We start from the raw sequence: 17,689 nt of genomic DNA, 5'->3' as shown, positions 1-17,689 counted from the left end.
AATTATTGTAATTAACAACGAAACAAACGAAATGTTTTTATGTTCAAACTTTTTGCCTAAAAATTATTTAAACTTTAGCATCGGGATTTGCATGACGTCTAGATGTCGGAGGTTAATCCGGCCGAATCGGCACGACGCCACTGCTCATACAAATTCCGAGCATGTGTTAGAAAAGGGGATTTTCACCGTTTTTTTCCATCACCGGGGAACAAAAAGCAAAGTTTACACCCGCAAGTGGGCAAAATTTAAGAACGGGCCAAGTAATTGGGACGGGGGAGGGGGCGGACTCTTGTAGCGAAGTGTGTCCGTATTTACATATCTTGATTGAGCAGATCGAGATTTATATCAGTACGTGTTACCTATTAATACCGGGAGCTGGGATAATGATTTACTCGGCCATGATTTATTCGCCTTGTGAATCAATCCGAACTTTGAAGAAGACCGAAGACATCCTGGACAGTAGCCCAATAGCCAACGCACCCTTTGCTAATACTTGGTTTCCTCCACCATGTTTTCATTTCTTACTTCATCTTTTCATCGCACGTTATAGATATAATTTCACGCAAGATCTACAAATCAAATTTATAGAAATGTGTGGAGATTAGTGACCGTTAGTCGATAATTATTCAGAAATCGTGAGATGCGGTCTGGTGTGATGTAGGTTTCAAAAAAACATTTTGTTTATCGTGACCACTCTCAACACGACACGCAAGAATGGCACAATTACACAGAAGACAAACACTTTGAGTGAGTAGAAGTACTTTGATTGAATATAAAAAATATATTTTGCATTGTATAAATTCACTTTTCCACATCCTAAATGTATTTGTTAAATGTAAACAATGTTTGTAAATCCCAGGCCCTGAAGATGATCTCAATAAAGATCGAAACGTTGGCACGATAAAGAAAATGTTTTTCTGAAACCTACATCACACCAGACCGCATCTCACGATTTCTGAATAATTATCAAATTTATAGAGCTTTATTATCTATCCATATTGACAAATGTCTGGAAATGTTTGAAGCATGAACTCCAGCTTCTGCTGACATCTCTCTACCCCTTTATTTTGCGTTATACTTCAGGATAATCTTCAAGGCGTCGCTATCCAAAGTTCGTTGGTGACCTTCTTTGTCCAGGAAGCTGCTATCCTGTTTTTTAACCTCTCGATGAACGAAGTAATGAAAATCCGTAGGAGATAGACGAGTTTTATTCGCAACAGTAGAGGTTATATCAACCCGCCGGTGTTTTTGAAAAAAAAAGCTTATTTGTAAGTATGTCGGGACGTTTACCTTACAATGATGAACGCCGTATCAACGCCTAAACCGTTGCGGCCACCGACGCCCCAGCTCAGGGTTCTTTGATGCCATTTTTGAAACGAGAGTTCTGCAAGGTCATGAAAAAATTTGGGCCTTTATGACTGACTATACTGGACTATGAGTACATAATTTTTGGTACAAAACAATTGTTGACAGTGGGAGAAGAAATAAAGCCTCCGTAGTGTTCAGAAAGCTTATGACCCTCTTCATTGACTACCAAACTTTCACCAGGGACGTCGGTGGCCGCAACGGCGCTCACTACTTTTAGGCAATGGTCCCGACATATTTGCAACTGGGCTGTTTTTAAAGCACCGGCACCCCTTTGATACGACCTCTGCTGTTGCGAACCCTCGTAAACAAAACCAAAAAAATGTCACCGACACTTTATATCATCTAGAATTATCACAAAGGACCAATTTTGGGCGCATGTTATGATGATTAAAAAATTAATCATAGTTTGGCGCAAGAAAGGAAGATGTGATTTCCAAATTTTTTCACATATGGGTGTCAATTTTCCTTTTTATGATGAATGTCTGGAAATGGTTGAAGTATGAATCCCAGATTCTGCTAACACCCTCCCCCCAACTATGTTATATGGGTTGGCTTCACGATATTAGTACATATCTAAAATTGGTTTCCTCCTTTGTATGCTTCGTCATCTTCATACCTTTTTTTACTTCTAATAAAGCACTTCAGATGAGAGATAAATGAAAAATCGTTAAAGATAGCTAGGCTAGTAAGGTGGATGTAAGTTGGATGTTTATGAAGAACTTTAAAATCAAATGGGCACTCTCAACACGACACGCAAGAATGGCACAATTACACAGAACACAAACACTTTGAGCCCTGAAGATGATCTCAATAAAGATCGAAACGTTGGCACGATAAAAAAAATATTTTTCTGAAACCTACATCACACCAGACCGCATCTCACGACTTCTGATTAATTGTTTAAAATCAAAGTTCTATGTGCTTCTGTGATGCCATTTTTGAGATATGAACTCTTGGCCAATGACGTATTATGACGATACACTTTTTGGCGCAAAATTGTTGACATTAGGACTTAGTACCAGACACCAACTCTTTTTTAGTGTGATCACTTGATAATGAGATATTGTTCATCAACTATTAACTGGAAAGGCCATTTATAATTATTACAAAGAATAAATTTTTAATTGTTCAGTACGATATAAAAATGGACCACGGTCCACCTAGGGTTGGACATCGCAACACCTTCAAAGCGTCGTTATTCAAAGTTGGTTTGCGATCTCTTCGGCCACTAAGCCGTCCTGCTGTTTACTTATGGAAAATTTCCCTCAAGCTGAACTTTCCAGGATGCTTAAAATGCCGAGCAATCAAATTTTAACTCTGAAGAATTTTTTTTTGGAAAAAACTTGTGTTCACGGTTTGTAATTTTAAAACGAGTTTCAATAGTGGTTATAGGTTTTTTTTTCTTTTAGTTAATAGTTCAACAGCAGGATTGTCGGATGGATGACCTATAATAACCTTTGAACCGTCGACCCTTTATTCAACCCTCCTCGTGTTGAGCAATTGTCGTTGTACCCTTTCTCGTACACTCTGTTACCTGTACCCATTCGAATTACGGGGTGGACTATGTTGGTTTTATTAATTTATATTACAATTTTATTCGCGATCGTTTAATATTTATGTATAACGCCTCCATACCATCCATATATTCATAATAAGAGCTCAATGAAAACAAACATCCCCAGCCTGTTTAAATAAGCTTTTTATATGAAGATTTATTCTTTTCTAAGTGAATAATTTAAGCGGGCGTCTCGGAAGCCTTGGCCGGCCACCGTGCACGATTATATGCACCCCTCTTTGGTAAAATATACTAAAATATACAACTTGTTAGTTGTAATTAAAACAAACATACAAGAAAAACAGGTGGGTCGATGTTGTTATGTTAATAAGGCTGGTAAATCCCGAAAAAGAAGAGCTCGATGATAAATCGCAGGGACAATTGAAGTGTGGTTTCTTGCTGCACGCATCTCTTCTCTTTCTCTTCAAGAGATAAATCATACCGACAGTGGAATTTTTTTCCCGTTCCAGCGATACAAGGCTCAATCGTGTACGTTATGCCGGGTAAGACGGAAAAACGGTTAAATCTCTTGGCCGGATAACGGTCGGGGGGTACGTTACGTTAGAAAGATCGTAGGGAAATTAGCCGTCCCCCGATTATCTATCGGATGCGTCTATTTCCCACACGGAACCCTTCCGCAACAGGTACTTAATAATCGATATTAAATCCCCGTATTTGATAGGTAACGTTTTTTACGAACGGGTTCACAGATAGACGGTCGCATTGAAAAAAGAGCCACCCCTCAAGGATGACCCCTTTGCATAGAGTTTGCATAGGGGAGTCTATGCAAAGGAACCCCTGATGATACCTAGATCTCTCTCAGGTACCATGAGAAAAAAAGGAAGGGAAGACAGCTATTTTAAATAACACAACCCTATTTTGAATAATGTGCCGGGTTGCGCGCCGGAGGAAGGGTTGAAGCAGGTCGGACAGATACAGGTAGACAGGGGGATGAGAGGTTCCCACCGACCCGGAAGGGGTGAGAGGTTCACCGTATGAAAATTTTTATAGTCCGCATTCAAATATATGTATATCGGCCCGAGGGGTAAGGGACTTTTTTATCTGTGTGCTTTGGGGGTAAGGATGCGCTTTTTTTGTGGGGTGAGGGGTGTCTCTCATTACCCAATGTCCTGTGTTCCGGTGTCACTACCTGGGTTCATCGTGAACTTCCTATCCTTTCAGTCTGGTCTTCAACCGCCGACGAAGAAAAGAAAAGGACGACAATCCTTTTTGTGAGTATGCACAACGGATTTTCACGGATCGCTCAGAGGAGAAGACGTTTTTCAAAGCCTCAACGGATACGAAATCGGTAGAAATGGCGAAATCTGAATTCCTACAAGGTGCCCCTTGTTCTTAATTAACGCCCCTTCGGCTACAGATGCATAACAAAACTGGTTTACGCAGAGCCGGGGGCTGGTAAAAAACCACGGACCAGCTTTGTATTAGGACCAGTACCGAGCATATAAAAAAGTAGCACGAGCCAACCTTTGCGGTGACTCAAGGGCTTCATAATTAATTTTAATTTTAAATTAATTCTAATACTTTCAAATTCTAGTGCACGAACACAACAATGGCCAATTATACTTCTTAATGTCAAGGACGTGTTTTGATGCAAACAAGGCGATTTTATGCAACTTAAACAGCAATTTGACAGAAAATTCAAAATTTGTCAGTTTAAAAGGTCTCTAGACCCAACACTCAAAGCTTTTTCAATCACTTCTATCTCACAGGAATTATTAGCAATAAAAAAATTAAATTTAAAATTGAAAGAACAGAAAGGAAAATTTACTATGAAAATTAAGTTACTTTTTCAAGTAGTCATTAACATACATTAACTTTGACTGTTTTATTGATGCGTCATGATTCGTCTCAACAGGCCAACGTGGTCATCATGTAATCATACTTTGACATTTCAACTAGCCGGATTGTGGCAGCCATTTGATTAACAACAATAAATTGCATTTTGGCTCGTGCCAGTTGTTTCGGGAATGCTAAGAGAAAAAAAATAGGAGGGTCCGAGGAACTAGTCTTGCCTCCAGGTAGGCCCATTAATAATCAGGCTTTTATTTTTCGTACGTGGTTTCCGGTGGTTGGATTTTTCGTTATAATTTATCATATGGCTGGACCATTGATTGTTGATTGTTAATATATAAAATTGATGGATATGACTTAGAGAGAGAGAGAGAGAGAGAGAGAGAGAGAGAGAGAGAGAGAGAGAGAGAGAGANGCGAGGACAAGATAGATTTAAAGAGAAAAATAAGAAAGAAAGAGGAAAAAAGAGAGTGCTAAAGAGAGAAAGAGAGAGAGAGAGACAGTGGGAGAGAGGAAGAGAGAGAGAGGGAGAGAGAGAGAAAAAGAAAGAAGAAAGTGGAGAAAAAGACAGTGCTAGAGGGAGAGAGAGAGAGAGAGAGAGAGAGAGAGAGAGAGAGAGAGAGAGAGAGAGAGAGAGAGAGAGAGAGAGGAAGAAATTAATAGATTAATAGGCAGTGAAAGGAATAAAAGAATAAAAGTATAATATAAGGATGATATTACAACACAGATAATAAGCTATTCAGAAAAAATGCATATGAAAATAAGTGAGTGGAAAGACACAGAAAGAGAGAGAGAGAAAGAAAGAGAGAAAACATGAGATCACAGGAGGAAATTAACTTAATCCATAAAATTAAATAAAAGAATGATTTACTATTCTTCTCATTATCGCATAAAATAATCACATATATATTACTGACAAAAAGTGTACATTTAAAAGCGAATTAATTTAATTAATAATGAAGTGTAGCTAGGAATTAATATAATATAATTATTTCCAAGTGTAAAATCGTATTAATAATTCAAGCTCGCAATAATGTCTATAATAATAGGGCTACTAATTACGTTTTCGGTTATACTTTTCGTCCTTTGTTTCTCAACAAAGCGTTTCGACAAACTTGTATATTATACTGCGTTATTTATTGCTTTTTAAAAGGTGTGGGATTTGTGAAGTCTGGTTATTGGGAAACCGGTAATAATAAGTATTTTTAATTAATTAATCTTTATGTAGGGTATTGGATAAGATTAAAAAAGTCGGTGTCATGAGCGGAATTCGAACCCACGACCTTCGGCTAAATACGCCGCTGCTCTACCACTTGAGCTGTCGTGATCGTACTCACCTTTCGAATTTTCGGGTGGTTAAGGTGGGAAGTTGGTGTCCGATTGGATCGAAGTTAATCACGATATGTGTAGAGATTAGTGACCGTTAATCGATAGTTATTCAGATATCGTGAGACCGCATCTCACGATATCTGAATAACTATTAATTACGATAGCTCAAGTGGTAGAACAGTGGCGTATTTAGCCGAAGGTCGTGGGTTCGAATCCCGCTCACGACATCGACTTTTTTTATCTCAACCAATGCTTTACATAAAGATTAATTAATTGATGTTCGTCTAAGGTTTTAAGGTAATGGCGAGACTAGGCGGACAGATAGGAAAGATTGAGAAAAAAAAGATGAAATATTGTTTTTTTATTTTGTTGACAATTTTATCATGTAAAAGTAAATAGTCTGGAATGTTTCCTTATATAATCAGCTCGGTGATGCATATGGAAGGTTTTATTGTAAAAGGGAATGGAAAAAATGACGAGATTTCGCGGACAGAAAGATGAGAACGGATATAAAACTGCAGACTTATTTAAACTTGGCCACAAATTAGGAAATATCGCAGGTTTTCTGTGGATTTAAGTGCGAAATTGTCTCCATGGTTTAAAGTTTCGTCGTTTAACAGCCTCAGCTGTGAACGTCATTTTTGAGAGTAACAGCCACTTTTAGTCTAAAAAGAGGAATTAAAGTTACGTCTAGGGGCGTCGGTGGTCGCAATGGTAAGGCAAAGGTCCCGGGTTCGAATCTAGCAGCCCTGCATTCGAACCCGACATACAAATGGGCTTTTTTTGAAAACACCGTCACCCCGAAGGTTGATATAACCTCTGCTGTTGCGAACCCTCGTAAAAAATTAATTAAAAAAGTTACGTCTGACAGGATCTATCAGAGGTTTTCCTATTTGCGATCAACTTATGTAACTATCAGTGAATCGAGGCCGGTTTGTCAGACATAAACAGGCAATTAATTATATATTATCGCGATAGTGGGGTGTTTTTACGCGTGTCGCGTGCGGTGCCGGCCGAAATGGCAGCAATAAAGATTCAAGGGTAAGAATGCAAGCCGCAACTTCGTCTGTGAATTAATTATCCAATACATTGAAATGTGATGAGGGGCTTGGGAAGAGTTAATTAAAACAAACACGGTCCGGAAGAATTTTAAACACAAAACCTCAGGTAGAAGTGAGTCATCGGATCGAAGCCGAGTTTCTTCTTAGAATTTCCACTTGTTTCATCTTCCAGCCGGGAAATCCGAGGTCCGAAAGTTTGCGGTTATGGACGTCGTAAAATCAAATCGCGTGGTCCTGGCCTAGGACTTTTCCCTTTTTCTTCTCCCTGCCGACACGGATATTTGGTTTTCCGTTTATTGGCCCCCACCGGCCGCTTAACGGCCGGTTGTAATTATTCACGACTCGCGGTTATTTACGGCCCAGGGCGTCGTAAAGCGAAATATGTTAATAAAAAGGCGCGTGCCATACACCGTCGAGCTGAGGATGTGACTAATAGAAACAAACAACGGCCGGTGCGGTGCGCATTTCGGGCACCCCCTACGGCTTATTAACAATCGCTCCTCGCGGGAGCTTCGACCTGTTTAAAAACTAGATTCGTATTGTGCCTAGCCCTAATTAAATATTTATATATACATTTATGCACCCTCAAACCGCTCTTTTTAAATCTTAATTAATTCACCTGTTCCCAACTTAATCAAAACAAACACTCCGGATTGGGTTAAGGACACGGATTCCCTCTTTTTTCAAGACTAATCGGACTACTTTTCATTTTCTAACGGGCTAGCGAGTTCTTAATTCAGGATAATCCCGTTCAATCTAGGAAAGCCGGTTTGAATAATAGCAACAGCAATAATTTAAAAGCTAGCATATGTTACAGGCTAATACAAAATTTACATAGGAAAAACACTCTTCCTTCACGAATAACACATTTAATGTTGATTTAATCAGAATAATAGCAATAGACGTAAAATCAAGATTCTTTAAATTACAACGCTATCCTTTAATGAAATATTTTACAATCTTTAGACCAATCAGGAATGTAGATTATGTCCTTATTCTTTGTCAAATTCTTTAAATTACAACTTCATCCTATGGCGTCATAAAAATTAATTAAAATTAAAATTAAAATAGATATAAAATTAAATATAAAAATGAAACAGAGAGACAGTGAGACAGAGTTAGAAAAATGTGGTAGAATAGTATTAGCCTTATCAGGCATCGTTGCGCTACTCCTAAATTAGAAATTAATTTTTGAATGCATTGTTGGAGAAAATGTCAGTGATGAAAGGTCGAAAAAGGAAGAATCGAATAAGAGGTGGAGGGGAGCGATTGAGAGAGAGAGAAAGAGAGAGAGAGAGAGAGAGANCTCAAAAGACATCCTTGCCCTACACCTAAACATAAATTATATGAGCATAATTGGTGCGAGATAAAGCAGCATTTAGGGGACAAAACGAGAAATGGAGAAAAAAAAAAGAGAGAGAGAGAGAGAGAGAGAGACAGACAGACAGACAGAGAGAGAGAGAGAGAGAGAGAGAGAGAGAGAGAGAGAGAGAGAGAGAGAGAGAGAGAGACAGAGACAGAGACAGAGACAGAGATAGAGAGACAGAGACAGACAGACAAACAGGATTAAAATTAGTTGTAAATTTCCTGAAATCTGTAATTATCTATAATTTTATTGATATTTGTTGATAATAGTATGAAAATTACCTAATAGTTATAGTAAAAGTACAAACACCATATTAGGAAACAGTTTCCAAACTTTAAAAACAGCCAACCACTTTTGTAAATTTTTTTAAAAATAATTCTGTTGAGATTACTGACGACCTATTGAACAGGGCTCCTTTTGAGAAAACAACAGCCTTTTTCCTTGTTGTAAATATTGCCTACAGTTTGTTTATTTCCTAGCAGTTATGCAAGATTCATCCTGGTTCGTTTTGCTCACTACGCCGTTTAGCCGAAAGGAGGACTTTTCCATATTTCACATATTTTATTCCATTGCCCAATTTATGAATCTTTCCGACTTGCTTACATGGATTTTGGCGTGGGCAGGAACTACAACTCAACAAGCCTTGTGAACCTGCTGAATGGATCTTCAAGTAAACGTTTCTTCGGTGTGTAGCGAATTAGGTGTTTCATGTTGAGTGAACATATGACAATTTTGTAATTTACCTATTTTATTTAAAATTTATATGACACGTTCTGTTTAGTAAAAATGTATTTAAAAAGTTCTATATTTTAGTTGTAAAATACCTAACCATCTCTAACATTTGTAAAATAAATTGTACAGACCAGAGTAGTCTGTAAATGTAAAATCTACCACTCACAAGTAGAAGTAAGGTCTATGATACCTAACTTAATAAAACGTATCCGTTAAAAAAAAAAAAAAAAAATATATATATATATAAAATATAAAAAAAAGTTGAGAAAATTAAAAATAAATTAAATTATTTACAATTAATTTTAAATATATCAATTACTCGTATAAATAATGTGAACTTTGCACAATTTTTTTACAGGAATAAAAAAATCATAAAAAATGGAGCAGGAAGCCAAACGTCATAAAACTGTGATTTTATGCTTATATATTATCTCGTATATATACCACGTCTTGTAAGTTGAAAATCTTCAATTTTTTCCACATACTACAAGATAATGCTTGTTCCTGATGGAAAATACCGGATGACGTCCACTGTCGTGCCATGTACTAATATTTGGACTAAATAGTACAGGGAGTTAAAATTAGTATGAATTTCAATATAAAATTATTCTTTCGGTAAATTTATTAATCTCTCTTTTCAACTGTTTTAGTTTTTAGTTAAGATAAAAAAATTGAAAAATGGCAAAATGGAGGGAAAATTCAAAAGGTGGGGTTGAGATGCGAAGTTGGTGTCCGAGTGGATCGAGGTCCCGATAGCTCAAGTGGTAGAGCAGCGGCGTATCAAGCCGAAGATCGTGGGTTCGAATCCCGCTCGTGCCATTGACTTTTTTTATCTCAACTAAAAACCTTAATTAATTGTAGTATATTAATTCAAGTGGACCACGAAATGAGTGAATTTATTTTAGTTTTTTATTTGTGTACGTTTCGAAAATTCAGTAAGTTTCCTCTTCAGCTTAAAAGCCTTATACAAACATTTATTTATCTATAGTTTTGCGTAATTTTCCATTATTAATTTTTTTCTGCCTCTTCTTTGCTATTCTGGTGGTTGTGGATTGAAATCCCGGCAAAACCCATGGAATGTTAATTAGTAATAAAATGTAAAATGTATTGTAAAGTGGTATGACCTCTTGTCCAAAATTAAATGAACTCAGTATAAAAATTACTTTTCCTTTCCTGTAACTCAGGAGTAATGTTCTCTTCGTAGTTATCAGGGATGAGGTCAAAGAAAATATTTTAAATTCTTCTAGCTTCTGACTAAAAATCCGTAATTACAAAATCCTGTGTCTAGTTCTTGATTTGGTGTTAAATTGGCCAAAATTAAAATGTATAATATATTATTTTGTAGAGCCCTGAGTTTCGAAAGCTAGGCGAAGATTTAAAATGAAAATTATTTTCTTTGATCACATCCCTGATAAAAACCAAGACAACATTATCTGCATAACTTGACCTCTTGGATAAATCTATAAAACATCCAACGAGTAGTTAAGCTATCATTCAAAAGTTCATAATTTCCCTGTCGTCATAAACCTAATGAAAAATTATGATTAGCTATTTATTATAATGATGATAAAATATACAGGGTGTTCTAATTTTGATTCAAAATCCTGTTCTATCGAAAATTAATGACCTAAAATTTAATCCGTCAAGATATGTGTTTTGTATGAGTGAGTGTATTTATTAGCGTGAATGGGGAGGGGCTGATGTGGAATAGCATCCCCATCGCCCCTGGAGCTGTGGACGGGTCGATGGCGGAATATTTATATTAATAATATTTTAGAAGTACCCCATCGACCTCAATTGGATTGGTTTGTTATTGTGTGCAATTTGATGGAGGAATATTGAGTACTCTATCCACCAAATAGAATGAATGCAATGTATACAGGTGTGAATGTATTTATTTGTGTGAATGTGCGTTGCAATATTTCGCATGCGTTCGGGGATGGTAATGACCAAGCTGTCGGATGTCCCTTAAAAAAAAAACGAAAGAAAAGCAAATGGTATCCCTTATATTTCATTATTTTTCTTAAAAAATGATTATCTTAGAAAAACTAAATTTAATTAATTAACCGATAAATATATAGATAGTTTTGGGACGGGTTCTGCCGATTTTCCTTGTATTTTGAAACAGAGGAGGGGCAAAATAGTTCATTATTTTATGGTTCGATTAAGATTTTTTGTTTGCATTCCTCCACGTGTCTAATATCAGCAATTTGAGAGTTTTACGAAGGTTTTTTCAGGATCTATGATTTTTTAGATCCTGGCTCATGGTGCGGATAGTTTTTTGTTGTTCACCGAATACGGCGTTATTTGATACTTGTCGGCCTACTTTGATCTAACCGTCTAACAAGCCGCCGGTCGAAAGGAGGCGAAAACCGCCTATAATCATTTGACTATCGCACCGTTTCGAAATGGATTACGACCGCGGCGTTATGACAATGCGCCCAAGTTTCGAAAGCCGGATTGACATTCATGCGACAGATCCACAGCGGCTCAGGCTGATTAGAGGCCGATGAAGTCTTAGGACAAAAAGGGACCAAATTGGAGAAATATTTTTCATTGAAGAGACCGGTGGAGCGGCTCTCTTCAAGGCGGAAAAGAAGCGGAGAAGTGAATGAATGGAGGGGAAGACCGCACCCATGGCCCGCTATAGACTTGTCAATGCACTGTAATTATATATTGTTCTATGTTATTAGAGGGATTCTCTTGGTACAACAATAAGTTTTGGGCGGTGACCCACCTTAAGAGATTCTCGAGATATGCCCACACGGCCTGGGGACTCCATTTAAATAAATATTTGGGAATACGATCGCTCTTCAACCGTCGATAATTGTTTACCATATTGTTTCCGTGAAAAGGTAAACCCTTTTGTTCAAACCTAAACGTTAAAAATGAATTTATACGGTGACACATATACTGATGGACAAACTGACAACAACACATGGGACAAACTTAAAAATAAAATTCTGAATGCAATCTGGAACTCGTAGCTTGATATCTCACGAACACTCTGGATCAAGATCTGGTCTTGAAGAAGAAACAAAGTCAGTTGTTAATGCCAAGTCTTCGACCTATTTTAATGTCATAATCAGGGCGAAACAATTTTAAATCTGTCAATATATTTTTAAGAGGCTGAGATGGAAAGAAAGAAATAGAGAGGGATAGAGAAAAATAGAGAAAGAGAGAGTGAGAAAAGCCGTGGAAAAGCAAAGAACATGCAGAAACAAAAACATTGCAGGACCCAAGAAGAAATACAGACATAGAGAGATACCTAGTAGAAACAAAAAAGTGTGTGTCTGTGAGAGGGAGAGAGAGAGAATGAGAAGGGGATAAGACTTTGGCAGTGATTTCTTGGCTAAAAATTAGGCATCGTGAGAAGAATGTAAACAGCAAGACAAAAGAGGTTGAGATGGGAAGAAAGAAATAGAGAGAGAGAGAGAGAGAGAGAGAGAGAGAGAGAGAAAGAGACGGAGAGAGAGATACAAACAGACAGATAGAGTAAATAGAAAAAGAGAGAGTGAGAAAAGCAGTAGAAAGGCTAAAAAATACATACAGAAACAAAAAGTTTACAGGAAACAGAGAGGAAAGTAAGTAGAAGTAGAAAGGAAGTACAAAAAAAGTGTGTGTGTGTGTGTGTGTGTGTGTGTGTGAGAGAGAGAGAGAGAGAGAAACAGAGAGAGAGAGAGAGAGAGAGTAGTGAATGAGAGAGAGACAGACAGACAGGCAGAGAGTAAGAGTAAGAGAGAGTAGCGTGAGGAGGCGATTAAAAAATAAAAGAATTGGATAGAAGGTAAAAAGAATGAGAGAAGGTGAAAGACATAACTACCTACGAACACCCTGGATCAAGGTGTGCTCTTGAAGAAAGCAAATTCAAGGTACTGCCAACCTTTTGACATATTTTAAGGTCATCATTAGGGAAAAACAACTTTAAATACATCTACAGATTGGCATGTTTAAGTTTTTACAGGCGATCTCAAATTTCCTTGAAGACCAACTCAGTCCCAACATTGCCAAATATTGTAACAGTATTGCCTTAAAATAGGTAGAAAGCTTGGCAATAACAACTGAATTTGCTTTCTTCAAGAGCACACCTTGATCCAGGGTGTTCGTAGCCTAGCGTCTTTCACCTTCTCTCATCCATTTTAACTTCTATCCAATTCTTTTATTCATTGTTCAAAACTCTACCTTGATCCAGTGTGCGTGAGTGAAAAAATGGTCAATATTTCTAATCTATGATATCTAGTGGGTAAACAGGCATACTGCTACCTTCAATAGTAGCTTATGTGCTCTACCTAGTCTCAGATCATTGAGTAAAGCAGTATTAATCAATTGTGCTAGTTCTCCATGAGGTCCATTGGGTGATAGAGAAATTTATTTTGGTCTTTTCATAACATGCTGAACCAATTTGGCCAGTTTCGTGTCATACCCCTATTGTCGCAATGACCAGACGAAAACCAACCTAAGTTCACATATTTCTTTTCTTCAAAATGTAAACTCAATTTATTTATATCTCCTTTTGACTGTTTTATTTATTTGTTAAATAAACTCTTGTCTTTACGTACAACAGACTCCCCTCGGGCTTTTTACGGTGGTGTGAACGGAAGAAAATACATGACGTGTCACTTTACGGCCGTTTATACGTTTCGACCCCTTTGTCTTTTAACCCTTTTGAATATTACAAGGACGGGGACGAAGAAGTAAACGGCTAGAAACGATCAGATGCTGGTATGCTCGATTTTTTAAATATTATTTCAGTTTAAACCTTGTGATGAATATCAAACTAAAAAAATAAAATAAATAAGAAAAAGACCAAATCGTGTTCCAGAACCCTTGGAGAAATAAAAATAAAAATTGCCTGCGAAAGAGACGAAAAAAGACATACGGTTTTATCGGGAAAATAAAGTTCTAGGATGGTCCATGATCCTACAAAAGGGATTTTCAAATATTGAGCCTTCTTTTGCGCCGAAACATAAAAAAAACAAAAGAGGTATTTTTTGATTTGAAAAATTGAAGTAGAGTAGAATTTAGTGTATTTGTTATACGTGAAGTAACGTAGTACAAAAAATTAATTGAGAATATATATTTTTTAATACCTCATCTTAATTTTTCCGTCGTCCATAAATTGTTAAATTAAGGAAGAATTAGCCCTTACAACCTAGCCACGATTGATTGATGAACGGGCACAAACCACCCTGGAAGATCGTAACGACCCAATGTTGGTACATCCATCGGCAGGCCTTAGGGCGAAATCTAACATGTAATAATATCTTATACCTTAAATCCTTTTGGTAGTTTGGTTTTTTAAGGTCATTACGGTCTATCATTCGATCACTCGAGTTTCGACACTCTCTCTCACTCTCTACCTATTTCTCTATCTCTATCATGACCACATAATTGGAATGAATGAACGTTAATTACGTATAACACCTCATTTGCGATAAAATACATCTATTATGGATTATTTGTCTGAAGCAAACAAACTTGATATACAAACAGTACGATACATTTGTGAAAAATAATATGTTAAGTTACGATAAATTATAGGCCAGAAACCCTGTTATGGATGTACACCATGATAGTAAGACCTTTACTTAATACGGAGCTGTAGCCTGGGCTGATAAAGCGGAACAAACAACGAAAACGAAAGAACTCTCAAAAATACAAAGACTTGCATGCATCTGCATAACGGGAGCAATGAGAACATGTCCTACAATTAGCATGGAAAAGATATTGGGACTAATCCCCCTACATCACATTGAAATGGAGAGACAGAAACAAACTGTGGAAAAACCATCCTTCACTCATGGCTCCAAGAGACGACATGAACAGGAGGTTTGAATTTAACCATAAATTCCGAATACATCTGGGCACCAAAAAGGAATGGGAAAGAGAGGGAAATAACTCCCTCAAAAATGGCACCATCCTTTGGTACACAGATGGATCTAGAACACAGGAAGGTACGGGGGCAGGAGTGTTCGGACCCGGAACCAAATACTCAGAACCCATGGGAAAGCACACCAGTATCTTCCAAGCTGAAATGCATGCAATTGAAAGATGTATCCAATTCAATCTAAATAAAGGATACAAAAACAAGAATATAGCTATCATGTCAGATAGCCAAGCGGCCATCAAAGCACTAAGCTCAAATACCATTAGTTCAAGGATGGTGCTGAACTGCAAAACCAAATTAAATATATTAGGCTCGCAGAATAAAGTCAGCCTCTGCTGGGTCCCGGGACACATGGGAGTAGAAGGCAACGAGAAAGCGGACACCCTGGCAAGAAAAGGGGCTGCCACACCGATAATAGGACCTGAACCCTTCTGTGGAATAGGAACACACACTATTAACGAATACCTCAGACAGAAGGACAAAAAGAAAATGAGCAAACTTTGGAATTCACTTATTGGACATAGACAATCCAAGAATCTTCTAACCAACTTTGGCAAGAAAGAAATCACAGAATGTGTCAAAGGAAGCAGGAACAGACTGCGAATCCTAACAGGATTCCTGACAGGACACTAGATTAAATGGACATCTAAAGAAAATTGGAATAATCCAAGATGGCACATGCAGATTCTGCAAAGAAGCAGAAGAGACACCAACACACTTACTAACAAACTGCGGAGCTACACTAGCCCGCAGGAGGAAGTGTTTTGAGATGTACAATGTGACCATAGAAGAACTACAACCACTGAAACCGGGCCTATTAATCAAGTTTCTTGATGAAATAGGACTCACCGATGTACTTTAGGCAAAGCACAGGGGATAAAATAGCCCTTAAAGGGCGCAGTATACCATACCCTGAATCATTATATCTATCTATCTATCTACGATAAATTACACAAAATGATTATCATATCAACAATGTTTAAAATTAAACACACTAAGCAATCGAACTGTCTATTTGTTAAATATAAGAGAAAATATATTAAGACAAAACAATATATTCGAAATTCCAATTCATAGAACTAAAACATACTCCAACTCTTTTTTAATTAACAGCATAAAGATGTTTAATAATGTTCCAAACATTATTTCCTCTGAGAGAAGTTGAAAATAATTAAAAACATCGCAGAAAAGAAACACTTTGAGTGAGTAGAAATACTTTGATTGAGTATAAAAAATATTTTCTGCCTTGTATAAATTCCCTTTTTCCCACATCCTACATGTATTTGTTAAATTTAAATAATGTTTGTATATCTCAGGGTCTGAAAATGATCTCAATAAAGATCGAAACGTTCGCACGATAAAGGAAATGTTTTTCTGAAACCTATATCACACCAGACCGTATCTCACGATTTCTGAATAATCATTAAAAACATCATAAAATCATGGAAACATAAGTATTCTCTAAATAACGATAATCATAACGAAAATGAAAAACTAAATGGTAAATTAATTTAAAGTCATGGCTAACTATAAACAATTCTTGTTCAAGGTTTGATTGTTTTCCTTTTGTTTTTCAGTTGATTGTTAGTTCAAGTCTTTTTTTACATAAGTAAATTCATATTATCTTATAAATTCATAAACCAAAAAAAAATTTCTAACGTGAAATATTTAATAAAACAATCTGTAAAATTTTCATCTTGTATTCTATTTTTAAAAGAAATTATAAAGACTAAGTGCGTCTGCATAAATTTTAATATGGTGTACAACATAACTCATGTTATCTGGAAAAAAGTCCAAAAGACCTAACTTCGCGCGGTTAAATAAAACGTTTGATCTCTCTCTCTCTCTCTCTCTCTCTCTCTCTCTCTCTCTCTCTATCTCTCTCCACTCTCTCTCTCTACTCTCTCTCTCTCTCTCTCTCTCTCTCTCTCTCTCTCTCTCTCTCTCTCTCTCTCTCTCTCTCTCTCTCTCTCTCTCTCTCTCTCTCTCAATCTCAATCTATCTATCTATCTATCTCCCTCTCTCCCTCTCCCTCTCACTCAATCACTTTCTCTCTATTCTATCATGATTAGGTAACTCGAATAAATGAACATTAATTATGTATTTTCTTGTTTCAAAGTACACCCTGTTCAGTACTACATCAGGGAAAACAGTTTAAAAAAAAACATTTAGAATCAAAATTAAAAAAGTTTAATAATTTCATTCAAAATTTGTTTAAGTATTTTTTTTACTTTTCCTTTTTAACCAATCATTCAACCACTGTATTTCTTGGTCAATTCCTTCATCTTTGAACAAAGTAATTAAAATAGCAATCGCATCACTAAAAAGGATATTAAGTGGAGTATGTTTTCTGAAATTTACTGGTCTCCAAATTTGAAATTAGTAGTTTAGAATTACCATAGTAAGTTTTTAACTTTGAAAAAAAATTATTTTCTAAAGTTCTCATTATTAAAACGCTTATTTCACTAACGTTTACAAGTTTGAAATTGATTACATCTTAAAGAAAATTTAACGCTTTTTTGAAAGGTCTTAACGGTTTTGTACAAAACTGTTTAGTTTTGGAGTTATCATCGTTTATT

At 36.7% G+C, this 17,689-nt stretch overlaps 1 protein-coding gene across 1 annotated transcript in view; it reads right to left on the bottom strand.

Annotated features, from left to right (window-relative positions):
- The window catches only part of LOC106669168, an 86,270-nt gene that overhangs the window by 58,892 nt on the left and 9,689 nt on the right, over positions 1–17,689 (bottom strand). The window lies entirely within an intron of this gene.

Source organism: Cimex lectularius, unplaced genomic scaffold (genome assembly GCF_000648675.2).
Source record: "Cimex lectularius strain Harlan isolate CLEC.00 unplaced genomic scaffold, Clec_2.1 scaffold145, whole genome shotgun sequence".
NCBI classification, from domain to species: Eukaryota; Metazoa; Arthropoda; class Insecta; order Hemiptera; family Cimicidae; genus Cimex; species Cimex lectularius.
This window is presented reverse-complemented; position numbering and strand designations above follow the sequence as displayed.